Source organism: Larus michahellis, chromosome 6 (genome assembly GCF_964199755.1).
Source record: "Larus michahellis chromosome 6, bLarMic1.1, whole genome shotgun sequence".
NCBI lineage: Eukaryota > Metazoa > Chordata > Aves > Charadriiformes > Laridae > Larus > Larus michahellis.
In genome coordinates, this window is record NC_133901.1 from 50681532 (window position 1) to 50693657 (window position 12126).

The 12126-nt window shown below is 40.4% G+C and overlaps 1 protein-coding gene across 17 annotated transcripts in view; it reads left to right on the top strand.

Annotated features, from left to right (window-relative positions):
• Positions 1–12126, top strand: part of SORBS1 (sorbin and SH3 domain containing 1) — a 174820-nt gene that overhangs the window by 59267 nt on the left and 103427 nt on the right. The window lies entirely within an intron of this gene.

A 12126-nucleotide genomic window follows, 5' to 3' on the forward strand; every position in this document is an offset into this window, starting at 1 on the left:
CTTTGCAAGTTTCTGTCTGCTTTCACAGTAATACAATAATTTCTCTGTCTTTCATATGCTTTCTCATACAAAGCAGGACTGAGAAAATGGTGAAAGCAGCGGCACTTTTTTTTTTTTCTGGTTTTCCTTCGGCACTAGATTACATTCACTAAACTCAGCAAATAGCAGAATTCCCTCTGGAGTACTGGGAAGCAGCCCAAGCTCACTACAGTTGCATTTTGCTAGACTATTCTTGTAGCAGGGTTTTCTTTTTTCCTCTCTTTCTCTTTTATGGTCTGCTGAAATTCTTTCTGTTGTAACTGCATTCCTGATTGATTCCATTCTCAAATAGGCGTATCTTGCCTGTTAAATTTCCCCAAATGAACATCCTGAAACAAAAGTAAAAGAGATGCCCTGTGTCTAACTGCAAATTCAAGTTGAGAAATTTTTTAATAAAACTAGGAGTAAGATTGGCACAACTTCTAGCCTGCTTAATAATATACTTAGGGGTGAAAATATTGTCTTAATTTAACAGAAAATCAAGACTGACATTAAGCCTTAAAGTTTGGGTTTGGTTCTAGATTTCTCTGCTGCAGCTGGAACTGTTTAGGGCCAGACTCAAACTTGATGATTTGACTCAATAATTAATAGCACAGTTAAAACATGTTAAATGAGACCTAGGGTTAGGTCTTTCTTGGTTATGCTGGCATAAATATGGGAGAATTCCTTTCATTTTAAAAGTTCCGGTCTCTGTGAGCATGCAGACACTTGGACTTTAAGACAAGCACTGTGGTTGATACTTGAGCTGGATCTTCACTTTTGTTTTCCAATTTTATTCTACTCCAGTAATCACCTGTATCTGTCCTTGCAATGTTCACCTCACCTGAGATGTGCATGGCAGCAAAAATAGCCTGTGCTTCTCCAAAACAGGGAATGGCTACTCTGGGCATTCCTATGGCCACAGTTAGCTTTTGTTGTTTAGCACTGCCCAGCAACTGCTCTTGGGTACCAGAGTTCTTTTATAGGCTTTGGCTTGAGAAATTAAAACCCAGCTAATCTGGGTTTCATTCTGACATAGCTCCAGGCTCTGAGCCTGTCTGTTATGCTTGGGAAAACCAGGCTTAAATTAAGCAGGTAGAAGTTGCAGTAACTCCAGGATCATTTAAAAAACGCTTTTTTATTTAGGTTCATTTGGGTGATAGCTGAAGATAGTAACCCTGTCTCTTTCTTATCATGGACTTCAACTTCAATGTTTCCTTTAGGTGTTCATCATCTTGCTTAGTAACTTACGGTTATTATGGAAGGCTGGAGCTATATTGTATATTGTTGTAAATAAAGGGCTACCTGCTGCTGCTCCCAAGTGGAATCCTACTCTGCAGGGCTTTCTCAAGCACCCACGAGTGCCTTCCCAGTTCTCCCATCAGTGACTGGAGATGGCTGTTAATGGTCTGAGCTCAGGGGGCTGAACAATACTGAACACCATGCCTCAGTTTCCTGTTAAGCTTTTCTAGATTATTTCCTTGAAGTTTAAATGACAAAGTTTGTTATTCCACAACTTCCTGAGGCAAACATTTAGAGGCAGTCATTTAGAGGAAAAGCCATAACACAGAGCGTGCTTAATAGCTTTTAAAGCACCTCATGGAGAGCTTCTCGCCTGTCCTACAGGAGAAATTTCTCTTGTAAGACTCCTCTGAGGTGACTGAATCGTCTCCCCTTATGCAAAATATCCTCTTTATATGACCATCATATGATAGTTTACTGTCTTGCACACCTATAGTTAATGGCCAACGAGAGAGAGAAATAACTAGATGCAGGTGTAAGTGGGCACAGCAGCATCGTCCAGCCTGCCCTGTGGCTGATGAAAACGAGCTTTGGCAGTGAACTGGGGCTCACTAGGAGGAATAAGTTTAATAGCTGAATCTGCGAAACACACTCTGTGTGATCTCTAGCATGTTATTTGATCTGTCTGCATTAAGTTTCCCCACCTGTGAATGTAATAATGCTTCATTTGTCTGTATTGATTGTGAACTAGTTTGATAAGGTCTATAGTCTTATACACACCTAGTGCATTAGAGATAGGATTTGACTGGACCTCTAGATAATGCTGTAATAAAAATACTGAAACACAAAAGCAGATTATTTCAGGTAACTGCATCATCTGTATTTATTCCATAAAGAAGGCATATGCTGAATTAAAGATCTGCTGAAAGCCTTATTAGGAAACAGTCACATCTACCACATAGAGCATGTGTGTTTTACTTCTCTTTACTCCAGTTAATCCACAGAACTGATATATTTGTGTCTTCTTTTTGATTGTAAGTTCTGGTAACATCTGAATGGAAGGAAGTAGAGATTTATATGTTGATGTCCCCTACTAGGCAAGCTACAGTAATGTTTAGTACATGAATATGTTTTAATGTAACTTTCTAAATTATTTTTAGATTCCATTAAAATCTGCTGTCTCTGTATGTGGTAGATTCTCCAAGAGGGCCAAGAGCACATAACGCAGGGGTGTCCTGTCATACAAGAAACCCCATCCAGCCCCTGACGTGATTAGTTTCTGTATTCCCACTGTTGTATGTTCTGAGTTCTGACTTGTAAGACCCATTGAATTTTCACACAGAATAAACTGTGAAGCCTATTTCTTCTTTGTCTACCTGTCATCATTTTGCCAGGTTATAAGAAGCTTTTCGCCTCTCAAATCTTTGCTAATCTGTTTTGCAGCTCACTCTTGGATACCTTTTCAGAGTCTTCACCCTCACTTTGTGTCCTGATATATTCTGTGTGACAAAATAATTTTCAACTCTGCTGATTCAGATGTCGGAGTAAAAAAAGTTGAAGAAAAATGGGCAAAGAGCAAATTTGGGTCATTAATGACTAAGGGAGAGTAGGTAAAATGTGAAAAGATTTGTAGGGAGTATTGTTTAAATATATGATTTTCTGTGTGATGTGTGAATGATTGTTTAAAGATTATATGAAATGAATGTATTTTAGGAAGAGAGTACTAATTATCTGTAAGGATATACTTTCCTGTGGATAGCATGCATAGAAAGACTGTCATACATGAAGTAATTAAAAGGTATAGGAGTTTTTTTTCTTTCAATATACTTGGTATTCTCATTCTTTCCAATTTATTCATGTCGTGAATCAGGGAATGACTGGGGTAGGAGGGAAGGTGGGATTCATAGGTGTAAAAGAATCACTAATGATGCTATCAGAAATCAAATGACACTAGGAATTGCTTTGGACCTGTCTTTCTCTGCGTTATTCATCCCACTTTTTTTTGTGGTTCAGCAAAGGCACTCTTTCTGGTTGGGATCTGTATGTCTGCAAGTACTGGCATGGATCAGATCCCATGATGAGGACCGTAACTTGGATTTACAGCAATAGGACTGAGACCTGGAGTAATTGTGTTTGAAATCAGTTATTCTGGATTGACACAGGAGTGAGTGAAGTCTCTGCTCCTGAGAAATGCTGCTGTGGTTGAATTGGTGCAAATGTTAGCTGGAATATTCCAGGAGAATACAGCAAATAATTGGCAAAATCTGATTGTTTTGAGGTGGAGGGACTGAGTACTTAACATGGTGATAAAAATGCAAAGCTTTTATAGAGTATTGATCAATTTTTTAAGTGCTTGAAAAGGAGGCTGGTGGTTTTAGTTCTGTTTTTTTAATTGAGAAAATGAGACAGTGCACTGCAGTGCAGTGATGGCAGAAGGCTGGGAATAAAGCTCAGATTTCCTGAATCCCAGTTCCTCAATGAGCTCTTTGAGAATCTGAACCCTGCTGAATTATCTTCAGGGAGGAAACATCACACTGAATTGTGATTACTTGGCAACGCTCTGAATGGGAACATCCTAAAAGCTTCGAAATTTGAGTGTCATCAGAAAATCTGTTTTTCATAAAGGCAGATCTGGTAGATGTCTGGATAAATGTCTTCTAAAAATACAGAGGGGGGAAAAACATATCTATTAATTCTATTCGCATCTTACAGGATTACCAGGAGCAGGATGTTGTCCCTGGTAAATTCCACATGCTTACAGGTACTGTCTTATCGTTGTGTGAGCTTCCACACAACATTTCTTGTATCCTGGATCTTTTCTCAAAGTAATGCATTTGGTTTTTTTTTGTTTTTTTTCTTCCTGGAATGTCTGTTTCTTATAGGAAGAGGAAGACTGCTGTAATGTTCTGCCCAGAAGTCAAGTCGTGTGCTGTGAGAGGAGATTGTAACTTTAAATGCGTTAGAGCTTTTCATGTGATCAGCCACTCCTAAAAATGGCAAAACATCACTGTTTCATGCATACAAAAGAGTTGTAAATAAGAAACTATCCAAAAATACCATAGTTTTTGGCAGGGACAAGAATATTTGGCAGGAAGTTTGTCTGCAGATAACACACAAAACTACTACTTCAAATGTTTGGGTTTTTTTATCTTATCAAAAAAATAAAAAAAAAGTTTCCCACAGTTTTTGACATGATAATTTGTATTTGAACCGTTTTTGGGGCACATTGCATTTAATTAAGACTTGTCCAAAACTTCAAATTGTCAGCTCCTACACATAAATGGCAACTCATCTACCACATCTTCAGTAGCAAGGGGGAGCAGGCTGTCTCAGAGACATTTAAAATGCTTTTCTTTCATATTTGCCAAGTTCTTTTATTCTCTGTAGGTTTTAATGACTCAGACCTCTGAAATCTCTTCCATACATGGTTAAAGTGTAACCACTGGTTGGGGGCGGAGGGGGAGGATGGGGGGAACAACTTACTGAACTGATGGAGTTCTAAACAAACTTGGGTGGTTTTCTTGAAACAGCATTTCAGTCGTAAGTCATACATACATATTCACACACAGGGCATCTCTCAGCCTTAATCATGCTGGAAGCTAGTGGAAATAACTATCCATGTACAGTGAATGCAGCGCATACCCAGCAAGGGTAGCTAGCCTTAGTCCTCCATCCAGGCCCATCTTCTTAGCCAGGATCCTTTTCTGGAGTCTTCTTTCTAAAAGATTTCTTCAGCCTTTCTTTTGTCCATCTTTTACACATACATTAATGAAATAACTCGGTTAATATCACCTTCTTGTTACAGCAGACACCCACTGCAGATCTATCTCATTTTCCCCTTAAAGTAGCTTAGCACGGACAGTACTCACTTTTAAGCAGTTTAGTTATGGATGTTCAGCAGAACTATCAGATCAAGTGTTTTGCACCTATTTCTATTTTCAAAATATCCTCTAAAAATAATTTAAAGTTTTCTGTGTGACTGAGCCGTCTTTCAAACTAGAAACATATTCAGAGAGGCTGATTTGGTCTATTGCTCACTAATGTCAGACAAACTGAGTTGACAAACAGTCTCTGTCACAAGCCTGTTGTGTCACGTTGGTCAAATCATGTAGCTATTGTGGGTAGGATTTTCAAAAGCATACAGCGCTTGTGTAAATCCTTTCCCATTCAAGCTGACGGAAGCCTAATTCTTAGTTCCACTAAGGCTTCATCACACTGCCTGGCAAGGTCAAGATCCTTAAAGCTAGACTTTTTACCCTGCCAGAGGGGGTATACAAGGACCCGATGCCGATGCAAATGCGAATCTGGCACTGACAATTTTTCCATTTATTCCAGCGGAAGCAAAATTAAACAAGCACAGCAGCTTTTTAAAAAATTCAATTTGTGCTTCTTTGTTTCCCCAGTGTAAAAATAAGCCTAACAACATGTACCTATTTTGTACAAATGCAGCAAAAGTAATTTAATGTTTGCACAGCCGTTTGAAGATGTCCAGTGCTACATAAGTGTCAACTCGCATCATTGACTTGAACTAATTTGTCTGCTGATCAGTGAAAAAATTGTATGGTATTTTATATCTGTGAGAAACATTCTCATATCCAAGTAATTTAGTTTTATTAAGACAAACAATGTATTGATCTTGAACTTAAGAGCCCCAAGTGTGATGTGGATTTCTGATGTGCAGGGCTGCATCGTTGTTGGAGGGTGTTCAGTCCTGTGTTATCTGTGCTGTAGGTCACAAGACTGTTGATGGAAGCCAGTTTCTTTCTGTCCCAACAGTACAGCAATCTGTCAGTTGCTCATGGCATTTTGTAACAGATCCTTGCGAAAGTTCACAAGGATATGAGGATCACTGTCTTCTAAATGCCACATGTATTTTGTAGACTGATAATGGGATGTTTTGTTACTACGATGAACTGCCTTTTCTTCTCCTGTTGACATTCTAGAGCTCAAATTAATACCACACCCTGTAGCTCAAGATAACATCGCTCAATTTGTATGAAAGTGCTACCAGAAGTAAAAATAAAAATGTATTTTAAGGGTGTTCTTGTTACATGAGCTGAAATGGTTGTTAGATAAATTAAGAGACCACAATAGTAAGTGTCAATTTAATAGGAACATACAAACACATACTAACAGTGCCTGCAAACCCTTGCTTGCAAGAGAAATCCCTGCCTACATGTGCGACTGCCTTGCTGTTAATGGACTTGCTTGTGAAAAGGCTGTTTGTGTATGAAACTGCAAAATCAGATCCTAAATAAAGAATGCAGCATGGTTATTCTGTGAAAGTGGGGGGTTATCTTGAGGCATAGGGCCTTTGCCGCCTCTTTAAATAGATCAGGACGGTGCAAAAATGATCATAACCTAAAATGTTACTTCAGAAAACACCTTATTCCATTTCCATTCCTTAGTCCTGTCTCTGGATTTATGTGATCAATAATGTACATAAATCTTTCATGGACTTAATCTGGATTTCCTTTTCTTGGTGTTGTATTTTTGTCTCTGTCAACATTGGAATGAAAAGGATCTGCCAGAACAGATTCTTAGATACAGCTAATAATATTGACTGTGTCTGGAGTGCAACCTGATTTACAATTAGAAAAGCTAATTGGGGTTTGTTAACACAGGAGCAGTAAAATAGGTTGGAAATTAATAAATCAGCACTCTTCCGATAACTGTGTAGTGAGCTGAGAGGACTCCTTACCATCTCTGATGTCCAGTGCAGCATCTGTTAAGCAGTTTATGTTCAAATGCATTACACTTTATTGGTTACAATATTTTATAATAGATACAGTTGTCCAGATCCCCCAGTACTTCAAAGAGGTTGTATCCAGAGACCACCAGTGATGAATAACGATCCTTAGGACTGTGGCTGCAGCCAGGGTGCAGATTTCCCCCGAGGAATCTAGACCCAAACCCAGCATTTAAGAAAAGGGCCCTGGCCTCCTCTGTGTCAGAGCAGAGAGGGGTGCCAGGATTTTAGTCTTATTTGAATACTCAGCCACACAACCTCCATGGGGCCTTTGGGAAGGTGAAAGGGTGACTGTGTTATGAAACTGCTGGTTTAGTGTTCCAGACCTGCCGCTTTCACCAAGGGACTGTGCCATCTGGCATTTGATTAGTTATCTTAATGCCATGGGATCCCAGATATTCCAGCATAGCCTGGTCTATAGTTTAAGTACAACCACATTTCCAGTCTGGAATTGACACCTTCAGCTGTGGTATTTGCACCAAATGTGGTTGGTTTCAAACAACCTCTCTGCCAAAACACAAACCACAACTTTAAAACCCACAACTTTAACTGGATTACAAGCTGACATTACCTTATTACATATATATACTGTTCTGGTGGGGAAAAAAAATCTGCATGGCTGTTCAGTGCTCGTTGTTCCCTTTCTTTTTGTAAAGGATTAAGCATCTCCATGTAGCAGGGAATGAGAGCAGCCCTGCAAATGGGGGCTACTGCCTGTGTGCTATGATTGACAGCTAGCTAGTTGTCGTGATCTCAACTATTACCACCTGAGGCTGTGACAGAGTTTTTATTGCTGTGTTTCCAAGGGGGAGGTAAACCTCACTCCTCTGTGTAAAAACAAACAAACAAAAACCTATCTTTCTGGGCTCTTTCCATAGTGAGTAGAGAAAGAAAAGCACTGCTATGTGGTGATTCATTCCAGCTTATGTGACTGTCTTAGGACAGGATGACTTGTCCTCTGGAAGCCCTTGTCGCTCACCATTGACTGCAGAGTAACTGTTTAGATGCCTGACATTTGGTTAACTCTAGTTAGGTGAAGTGGATCCTGTCATTACTATTTATCCCTCATGTTTGTTCATGTGGAAGTGTCCATGTTTAGAATCAATGGCATCAATAATTGTTATCTTGAGTGAGGATTATGTTTTATGAAGTTCCTGTGTGTGTATGCTGGTTTGCAAGCCATGCTTTGGTAGCGTACTTTGGGAAGATTCTCGCTGCTGGAAAGCACTGGGCATCCGGTCTTGTTGGGAAATAGAAAGTAGAGGGTCAAGAAGAGATAATTAAAACTTGGAGCTCTCTGCAAGATCTAAAATTTCTGAAAAATTAAAAAGGTCAGAGTTTCGCACTATAAATGCTTCAGGTACATGGTATCTTTGGTGGCTACTCAGAGCTGAGTGGCATTCCACCTTTTTGCATGTGTAAAGTTGTTAATTAGGAATGGACAGTTCTGCTCTGAACACATCATGTAATTGTTGTGGAAACTTACTGTTATGAATTTGTGAAGAATGTTAGTATCTAGAGGAAGTTAGGGGCAAAGTTAAATCTGTTTGGTAAAGTCCAATAGCACTTGTGTAAGTGGTGTTCTGCCTCAGAAGCCTTCTGCAATTGCAGCTGTTTACATCCTTAAAGTTATGGTAACACTTAACTTTGTTTAGTGAAAGTGATCATGTGCACAGATTTAAACGCTTGCAGGGATAAATCCTAATTTTGTAGTTTTCTTGAAACCTGGACCTGCTGGTATCCGAGCTGTATTGGGGGTTCCTTAACAAATGGTATGTGGGGAGACACAGTTTATCATTCCAGCAGGACGGCTGGCATTCTGTTTTTATTCATTTTGTTGGGGATAGGAGGAAGGGGTTATAGTGAGGTACTGTGTCCTTGTCTTCTCTTTTTGTGTTGGGGAGGAAAGAAAACCTGGTCTGCTTGCTAGGCATATTGAATTCCTCGAGTCAGGGGCCTGGTGTACCATGGGAAGTAGCAATGTCAGATTCCACTCTGCCGTCTGCAGAGCCGCTTCACTGATGTGACCCAAGCTCTTTCCTGGTAGGGCCAGCTTGGATGGAAGGTGCTTCCTTGAGTGTGTCTTCAGTTCCTCTTCACAAGGCACTCGGCAGCTAACTTGTTTCATACAGTCCAACAAAGTTATGATATGGAGGTGGCCTCTGTTCATTCCTGGACTGGTTTCGAGATCCTGTTGTCATGGAACGGTTATTATGTAGAGAGTGGTCCTCTTCTGAGTCATCCAGTTTCTTCATTATGTTGATGCACTTCTCTAGGCATGCTTGTGGAGTGTGTCCGTTGAAGGGTGTCAACACTTCACTGTACAAGCGTATTAATTATCTCTTAATATCTTGATTGTAGACATGAAGCCCCAAATCACTGGCTATTTAGAGAAGCAGGGCCAGGAGAAGGCTTGCTGTATTATTAGGGATTCTCTTTGTCGTTGTAGGAGTCTACTGGCAATTGACTGCACTGTAGACTCAGTTCATCAGGCTGCTTATGGCTTCCTTTGGGACTGCAGAAAAAACATCCTGACTGTGCTTCAATTTCTCCATCAACAGAGTGGGGACAACTCTTACATAGTCATAGCAAGAGAGACTTCTGGGCTTAGAGTTGTTATAAACTTGTTGAGATGACATATGTTGTAGAAATGTATCATTTTGTTCTGACTGAAATGTAGCATTACCATTCCCCTCGTAATTCTCTTTAAGAAGAGAGTGCCAGGACTTCAGCACTGATAGCAGTTCTCTTACTGCATCCCTGGGCGAGTTCTTGCTATTTGAAACAGCAGAGTTTCCATTTGTCATGACAGACTATTTCTAAGCTTTGCTCATTATTTAGGACTGGATTATATCACTTTATTTGTTTCTGTAGATACTTTCATCAGAAACCAAGTCCAGATGTAGCGGGTTGGCAGTAGATCAGGTTGAACTACCCAAGGTTTTGCTGAGACTAAATAAGGCTTAAATATTTTTGTTCTGTTTCCTCTTCACCTTACTTATCATGCTGGCATTGACAGAAGCAAGGCTGCTTTCCTGAGTGTTGATCACCCTTCTGCATAGTCAGTGAGTGCTGTTAGCAGTGTTTAAAATACAAGTGACTTGTTGATGCAAGAGAGAGACAGGGTTTTGAATAGCTAACCCTCCTTGTTTTGGCAAGTCTATTAAGATGTCAAGTGGCTCATACGGTGGACGGTATTCTGAGACCTGCAGTAGCACAGCCCTGACATTTGGAACTGGCAGCCAGCCCTGAAGGTAACAGTGCACTCAGTCTGTTTTCACAGTGATTCTCCTCACAGGTCTATATCTGGTAATAGGCTGCCACTGGCGATTTGCATGGCAGTTTGGACTAATTGCCAACAGCGTTATCACCTGTCACAAACAATTCATAATGAAATGCTGTCTCTCTGCAACTCTGGGCAATTACTATGTGTGTTACAAGATGTGTTAGAACGTACTGTGATCAGTAAACAGCAGCATTGTACTGACTCTTGCCTTCTGCTTCCTGAAGAGTGCTGGTGGAAGCCAGCTTGCTGCAAGACATGGCTACCTTTGTTTGACATCCTTTGTTTTCTGTGCACAGGAGCCAAGAATGAGGGGTGGCTTACAGTTAGAGTGGGGTGTGTGACAAAATACTGCTTTAAGGGCACTGACAACCCCTAAAGGGCCTTGTGGTGAGGCAGTTTGACTTTAAGCCATCCTCTCAGAATAAAAGACACAATCTCCAGCCCCTCAAACTAAGGCCTTAGAGCAGTGTGGGCTTTATGGAAAGTGCTGGTCTGATTTTTAGCATTTGAGTCGGTAAAACAGCATGACTTGGCATCTAGTTATAGAAGAGGTTGGGGAAGGATATTGCTTGCCAAGTATGCAAAGCATTTGTGTGATTTACTTCAGCAAAGATGTGAAATATATCCTACTCAGTCTGGGCTAAGGAGGAACCCTGGGGCCAGGAAAGCACAGTGCTTTGATGGCAAATGGAGAGTGGAAAAGCTATGAAACCCCAAGGAGATGCCTTGTCTCCCACCTGCTTGAGGCCAGACCATGGTGGTGATAGACCTACCTCTGGACTGAACCCCTAGGACGGTTGTCTGTGTGACACAGTGGAATGATGAGATTTGTCAGAAGATGAAAGTGAGTTTAGGCTCCTGTTTCAGAAGAGCTCCTGCAGTGTTTTGTTGAATGCAGAGTGCTATTGGAACTCCCTGATGCGGTCAGGGCCAGTGCTGCTTTTCTGCTGATAGGGAGGTCTCTGATTTATGATACAATTTAGTCATGCATGAAAATAAAATGTCAACTGTTCCGGTCTTGTTTGTTTTCTTAAATCTATCAACATCTCAAACGCTGCAAGCTAATTAACTGCAGATACTATTTAGTTACCAGTATCAAATCTGTTGTATCATCTTCTCTATGTATGGACTATTGACTTCTGAAAGCTGTTAGAATTTGTCCTTTTACTTATCTAGGGTTAGGCTTCCTGAATACTTTCCCATGAATTATGCAGCTTTCAAGGAGAATAAAACGGGACAGTATACATCCAAATTCACAAAATTTACTAGAGTAGGATTTCTTTGCATTGCAGAATTCTGTCTCCTTCCAGGAAACACAGTGACCTCAGCAAATCACAGTCTTCTATGGAAGATCTCATTCTGTACAACTGAGATAGCTCACTCTCAGATATATAATCTAAACTGCATAAAAATATGTTTAGTCACCCATCTTTTCACAGAGCACATGCAGCATTCCTCTTTCCTTGTTACTACATGACAATTTTCTGATAGCAAAGGAAGACAGGATTAATTTGTACAAGAAGTCAGGTCAGGTCCACATGAAGAACATATCTCTGGTACACTGTGACAGAAATGTGTGCATACTGTGAATGTCGGTTATGGAAAAACTGCGCCTCCTGTTCAGAGATCACTCCACCTCCCTCATTCTCTAAAAAGAAGCAGCAGGATCCCAGCGCATGGATATAACCGCACTGACACAACCTTGGTAAAGTCAGTCATGGATCATACTTCATATCAGTATCTCAGCAGATCTGCATTCCTTTTATCAGCTTCCTCCTTTTTTGAGGGTCCTGGTCTTATTCTTGTTAAACAAAGAGCTGCTGCTTTATTG